Source organism: Dama dama, unplaced genomic scaffold (genome assembly GCF_033118175.1).
Source record: "Dama dama isolate Ldn47 unplaced genomic scaffold, ASM3311817v1 ptg000096l, whole genome shotgun sequence".
NCBI classification, from domain to species: Eukaryota; Metazoa; Chordata; class Mammalia; order Artiodactyla; family Cervidae; genus Dama; species Dama dama.
In genome coordinates, this window is record NW_026870910.1 from 4,360,082 (window position 1) to 4,367,264 (window position 7,183).

The following is a 7,183-nucleotide window of genomic DNA, read 5'->3' on the forward strand; positions in this document are numbered from 1 at the left end:
TCAGCAACGTCAGGACTCCTGCCTAGATGCGAGGGATACCTCGGGATTCTCCTCTAGTCTTGGCATGGCAATTGGGACGCGTCTCCACGTGAGGCGGGAGACCAAGGGCCCCTTTCCACGTGCCACAGGGATCCTGGGACTCCTATCCACTTTCAAGAGGAGTCAGGCATCGACTCCATTGGAAGTATTGATCTCCGCGGACCTCTCCAGTTTCAAAGGATGTGAGGCCTCCGGTCGCTATGAGGCAGAGGACTAGGTCTTTCTCTGTGGTCTCCACAGGGGATTCAGACAACCCTTCGTCTTGGGAGGTGCAAGACGAGCTTGCATTAAATTCACTGCACGGATATCCGGCCTTACTTCGAGTCAGAGCATCTCCGTGTCCATTCCACTTGAGGCCACAAACTCAGGGTCCCTCTCACATACCTGTAGCTGAGAGAAGCCTCCTCTTGAGGTGCTTGTGGAAAGTTGGTATTCCTCTTGAGTTGAAGCCAGGGACTAAGCTCTCATCTCGAGTTGATTTGGGGTCCACGGAGCCCTTTCGTGTTGCTCCAGTGACCTCAGGATCCCTCTCGACTTGAGACAGTGATCTTGGGTTTTCTCTGGGGTGCCATCAAGGAAATCAAGGCTCCTTTCACGTTTGATGTGGAACACGGAATTGCTCTGCATGCAGTGCAGGGGAATCGGGCCTCATCTAGCCGCGAGGGGTAGGTCTCATGGAATTTCTCGAGTTGCGGCCGGAACCTGGGGTATATTCTCGAGTTACTATGGGGAGGGCCCTTCCAGACACGTGTTTGTTCAGCGAAGTCAGGACTCCTGCCTAGGTGCGAGGGACACCTCGGGATTCTCCTCGAGTCTTGGCATGGCAATTGGGACGCGTCTCCACTAGAGGCGGGAGACCCAGGGTCCCTTTCCACGTGCCACAGGGATCCTGGGACTCCTATCCATTTTGAAGAGGATTCAGGCATCGTCTCCTTTGGAAGCATTGATCTCCGTGGACCTCTCGAGTTTTCAAAGGATGTGAGGCCTCCGGTCGCGATGAGGCGGAGAACTAAGTCTTTGTCTGTGGTCTCCACAGGGGATTCAGACATCCCTTCGTCTTGGGAGATGCAAGACGAGCCTGCATTCAATTCTCTGCATGGATATCTGCCCTTACTTCGAGTCAGAGCATCTAGGTGTCCATTCCACTTGAGGCCACAAACTCAAGGTCCCTCTCACATACCTGTAACTGAGAGAGGCCTCCTCTTGAGGTGCTTGTGGAAAGTTGGTATTCCTCTTGAGTCGAAGCCAGGGACGAAGCTCTCCTCTCGAGTTGATTTGTGGTCCACGGAGCTCTTTCTTGTTGCTACAGTGACCTCAGGATCCCTCTAGACTTGAGACAGTGATCTTGGCTTTTCTTTGGAGTGCCATCAAGGAAATCAAGAATCTTTTCACGTTTGATGTGGAACACGGAATTGGTCTGCACGCAGTGAAGGGGAATCGGGCCTCATCTCAAGGCGAGGGGGAAGTCTCATGATGTTTCTCGAGTTGCGGCCGGAACCTGGGGTATATTTTCGAGTTACGACGGGGAGGGCCTTTCCAGACACGTGTTTGTTCTGCGACGTCAGGATTCCTGCCTAGGTGCGAGGGACACCTCGGCATTCTCCTCGAGTCTTGGCATGGCAATTAGGACAATTCTCCACGTGAGGCGGGAGACCCAGGGTCCCGTTCCACGTGCCACAGGGATTCTTGGATTCCTATCCATTTTCAAGAGGAGTCAGGCATCGTCTCCTTTACAAGCATTGATCTCCGCGGACCTCTCGAGTTTTCAAAGGATGTGACGCCTCCGGTCGTGATGAGGCGGAGAACTAGGTCTTTCTCTGTGGTCTCCACAGTGGATTCAGACATCCCTTCGTCTTGCGACATGCAAGACGAGCCTGCATTCAATTCACTGCAGGGATGTCCGGCCTTACTTCGAGTCAGAGCATCTCGGTGTCCATTCCACTTTAGGCCACAAACTCAGGGTCCCTCTCACATACCTGTAGCTGAGAGCAGCCTCCTCTTGAGGTGCTTGTGGAAAGTTGGTATTCCTCTTGAGTCGAAGCCAGGGACGAAGCTCTCATCTCGAGTTGATTTGGGGTTCACGGAGCCCTTTCGAGTTGCTACAGTGACCTCAGGATCCCTCTAGACTTGAGACAGTGATCTTGGGGTTTCTCTGGAGTGCCATCAAGGAAATCAAGGCTCCTTTCACGTTTGATGTGGAACACGGAATTGCTCTGCACGCAGTGCAGGGGAATCGGGCCTCATCTTGTGGCGAGGGGGAAGGCTCATGGTTTTTCTCGAGTTGCAGCCCGAACCTTGGGTATATTCTCGAGTTACGATGGGGAGGGCCCTTCCAGACACGTGTTTGTTCAGCGACGTCAGGACTCCTGCCTAGGTGCGAGGGACACCTCGGGATTCTCCTTGATCCTTGGCATGGCAATTGGGACGCGTCTCCAGTGAGGCGGAAGACCCAGGGTCCCTTTCCACGTGCCACAGGGATTCTGGGACTCCTATCCATTTTCAAGAGGAGTCAGGCATCGGCTCCTTAGGAAGCATTGATCTCCGCGGACCTCTCGAGTTTTCAAAGGATGTGATGCCTCCGGTCGCCATGAGAGGGAGAACTAGGTCTTTCTCTGTGGTCTCCACAGGGGATTCAGACATCCCTTCATCTTGGGAGATGCAAGACGAGACTTCATTCAATTTACTGCAGGGATATCCGGCCATACTTCGAGTCAGAGCATCTCGGTGTCCATTCCGCTTGAGGCCACAAACTCAGGGACCCTCTCACATACATGTAGCTGAGAGAAGCCTCCTCTTGAAGTGCTTGTGGAACGTTGGTATTCCTCTTGAGTCGAAGCCAGGGACTAAGCTCTCATCTCGAGTTGATTTGGGGTCCACGGAGCCCTTTCGTTTTGTTCCAGTGACCTCAGGATCCCTCTAGACTTGAGACAGTGATCTTGGGTTTTCTCTGGAGTGCCATCAAGGAAATCAAGCTCCTTTCACGTTTGATGTGGAACACGGAATTGCTCTGCACGAAGTGAAGGGGAATCGGGCCTCATCTCGCGGCGAGGGGGAAGTCTCATGGTTTTTCTCGAGTTGCGGCCGGAACCTGGGGTATATTCTCGAGTTATGACGGGGAGGGCCCTTCCAGACACGTGTTTGTTCAGCGACGGCAGGACTCCTGCCTAGGTGTGAGGGACACCTCGGGATTCTCCTCGAGTCTTGGCATGGCAACTGGGACGCGTCTCCACGTGAGGCGGGAGACCCAGGGTCCCTTTCCACGTGCCACAGGGATCCTGGGACTCCTATCCATTTTCAAGATGAGTCAGGCTTCGTCTCCTTTGGAAGCTTTGTTCTGCGCTGACCTCTCGAGTTTTCAAAGGATGTGAGGCCTCCGGTCGCGATGAGGCGGAGAACTAGGTCTTTCTCTGTGGTCTCCACAGGGGAATCAGACATCCCTTCGTCTTGGGAGATGCAAGACGAGCCTGCATTCAATTCACTGCAGGGATATCCGGCCTTACTTCGAGTCAGAGCATCTCGGTGTCCATTCCACTTGAGGCCACAAACTCAGGGTCCCTCTCACATACCTGTAGCTGAGAGAAGCCTCCTCTTGAGGTGCTTGTGGAAAGTTGGTATTCCTCTTGAGTCGAAGCCAGGGAAAAGCTCTCATCTCGAGTTGATTTGGGGTCCACGGAGCCCTTTCGTGTTGCTCCAGTGACCTCAGGATCCCTCTAGTCTTGAGACAGTGATCTTGGGTTTTCTCTGGGGTGCCATCAAGGAAATCAAGGCTCCTTTCACGTTTGATGTGGAACACGGAATTGCTCTGCACGCAGTGCAGGGGAATCGGGCCTCATCTCGCGGCGAGGGGGAAGTCTCATGGTTTTTCTTGAGTTCCGGCCGGAACCTGTGGTATATTCTCGAGTTACGACGGGGAGGCCCCTTCCAGACACGTGTTTGTTCAGCTACGTCAGGACTCCTGCCTAGGTGCGAGGGACACCTCGGGATTCTCCTCGAGTCTTGGTATGGCAATTGGGACGCGTCTCCACGTGAGGCGGGAGACGCAGGGTCCCTTTCCACGTGCCACAGGGATCCTGGGACTCCTATCCATTTTCAAGAGGAGGCAGGCATCGTCTCCTTTGGAAGCATTGATCTCCTCAGACCTCTCGAGTTTTCAAAGGATGTGAGGCCTCCGGTCAAGATGAGGCGGAGAACTAGGTCTTTCTCTGTGGTCTCCACAGGGGATTCAGACATCCCTTCGTCTTGAGAGATGCAAGACGAGCCGGCATTCAATTCACTGCAGGGATATCCGGCCTTACTTCGAGTCAGAACATCTCGGTGTCCATTCCACTTGAGGCCACAAACTCAGGGTCCCTCTCACATACCTGTAGCTGAGAGAAGCCTCCTCTTGAGGTGCTTGTGGAAAGTTGGTATTCCTCTTGAGTCGAAGCCAGGGACTAAGCTCTCATCTCGAGTTGATTTGCGGTCCACGGAGCCCTTTCTTGTTGCTCCAGTGACCTCAGGATCCCTCTAGACTTGAGACAGTGATCTTGGGTTTTCTCTGGAGTGCCATCAAGGAAATCAAGGCTCCTTTCACGTTTGATGTGGAACACGGAATTGCTCTGCACACAGTGCAGGGGAATCGGTCCTCATCTCGCGGCGAGGGGGAAGTCTCATGGTTTGTCTCGAGTTGCGGGCGGAACCTGGGGTATATTCTCGAGTTACGACGGGGAGGGCCCTTCCAGACACGTGTTTGTTCAGCGACGTCAGGACTCCTGCCTAGGTGCGAGGGACACCTCGGGATTCTCCTCGAGTCTTGGCATGGCAATTGGGACGCGTCTCCACGTGAGGCGGGAGACCCAGGGTCCCTTTCTACGTGCCACAGGGATCCTGGGACTCCTATCCATTTTCAAGAGGAGTCAGGCATCGTCTCCTTTGGAAGCATTGATCTCCACGGACCTCTCGAGATTTCAAAGGATGTGAGGCCTCCGGTCTCGATGAGGCGGAGAACTAGGTCTTTCTCTGTGGTCTCCACAGGGGATTCAGACATCCCTTCGTCTTGGGAGATGCAAGACGAGCCTGCATTCAATTCACTGCAGGGATATCCGGCCTTACTTCGAGTCAGAGCATCTCGGTGTCCATTCCACTTGAGGCCACAAACTCAGTGTCCTCTCACATACCTGTAGCTGAGAGAAGCCTCCTCTTGAGGTGCTTGTGGAAAGTTGGTATTCCTCTTGAGTCGAAGCCAGAGACTAAACTCTCATCTCGAGTTGATTTGGGGTCCACGGATCTCTTTCGTGTTGCTCCAGTGACCTCAGGATCCCTCTAGACTTGAGACAGTGATCTTGGGTTTTCTCTGGAGTGCTATCAAGGAAATCAAGCCTCCTTTCACGTTTGATGTGGAACACGGAATTGCTCTGCACGCAGTGCAGGGGAATCGGGCCTCATCTCGCGGCGAGGGGGAAGTCTCTTGGTTTTTCTCGAGATTCGGCCGAAATCTGATTTATATTCTCGAGTTATGACGGGGAGGGCCCTTCCAGACACGTGTTTGTTCAGCGACGTCAGGACTCCTGCCTAGGTGCGAGGGACACCTCGGGATTCTCCTCGAGTCTTGGCATGGCAATTGGGACGCGTCTCCACGTGAGGCGGGAGACCCAGGGTCCCTTTCCACGTGCCACAGGGATCCTGGGACTCCTATACATTTTCAAGAAGAGTCAGGCATCGTCTCCTTTGGAAGCATTGATCTCCGCGGACCTCTCGAGTTTTCAAAGGATGTGAGGCCTTCGGTCGCGATGAGGCGGAGAACTAGTTCTTTCTCTGTGGTCTCCACAGGGGATTCAGACATCCCTTCGTCTTGGGAGATGCAAGACGAGCCTGCATTCAATTCACTGCAGGGATATCCGTCCTTACTTCGAGTCAGAGCATCTCGGTGTCCATTCCACTTGAGGCCACAAACTCAGGGTCCCTCTCACATACCTGTAGCTGAGAGAAGCCTCCTCTTGAGGTGCTTGTGGAAAGTTGGTATTCCTCTTGAGTCGAAGTCAGGGGCTAAGCTCTCATCTCGAGTTGATTTGGGGTCCACGGAGCCCTTTCGTGTTGCTCCAGTGACCTCAGGATCCCTCTAGACTTGAGACAGTGATCTTGGGTTTTGTCTGGAGTGCCATCAAGGAAATCAAGGCTCCTTTCACGTTTGATGTGGAACACGGAATTGCTCTGCACGCAATGCAGGGGAATCGGGCCTCATCTCGCGGCGAGGCGGAAGTCTCATATTTTTTCTCGAGTTGCGGCCGGAACCTGATTTATATTTTCGAGTTACGACAGGGAGGGCCCTTCCAGACACGTGTTTGTTAAGCGATGTCAGGACTCCTGCCTAGGTGCGAGGGACACCTCGGGATTCTCCTCGAGTCTTGGCATGGCAATTGGGACGCGTCTCCACGTGAGGCGGGAGACCCAAGGTCCATTTCCACGTGCCACAGGGATCCTGGGACTCCTATCCATTTTCAAGTCATCGTCTCCTTTGGAAGCATTGATCTCCACGGACCTCTCGAATTTTCAAAGGACGTGAGGCCTCCGTTCGCGGTGAGGCGGAGTACTAGGTCTTTCTCTGTGGACTCCAAAGGGGATTCAGACAACCCTTCGTCTTGGGAGATGCAAGACGAGCCTGCATTCAATTCACTGCAGGGATATCCGGCCTTACTTCGAGTCAGAGCATCTCGGTGTCCATTCCACTTGAGGCCACAAACTCAGGGTCCCTCTCACATACCTGTAGCTGAGAGAAGCCTCCTCTTGAGGTGCTTGTGGAAAGTTGGTATTCCTCTTGAGTCGAAGCCAGGGACTAAGCTCTCATCTCGAGTAGATTTGGGTTACACGGAGCCCTTTCCTGTTGCTCCAGTGACCTCAGGATCCCTCTAGACTTGAGTCAGTGATCTTGGGTTTTCTCTGCAGTGCCATCAAGGAAATCAAGGCTCCTTTCACGTGTCATGTGGAACACGGAATTGCTCTGCACGCAATGCAGGGGAATCGGGCCTCATCTCGCGGCGAGGGGGAAGTCTCATGGTTTTTCTCGAGTTGCGGCCAGAACCTGGGGTATATTCTCGAGTTACGACGGGGAGGGCCCTTCCAGACACGTGTTTGTTCAGCGACATCAGGACTCCTGCCTAGGTGCGAG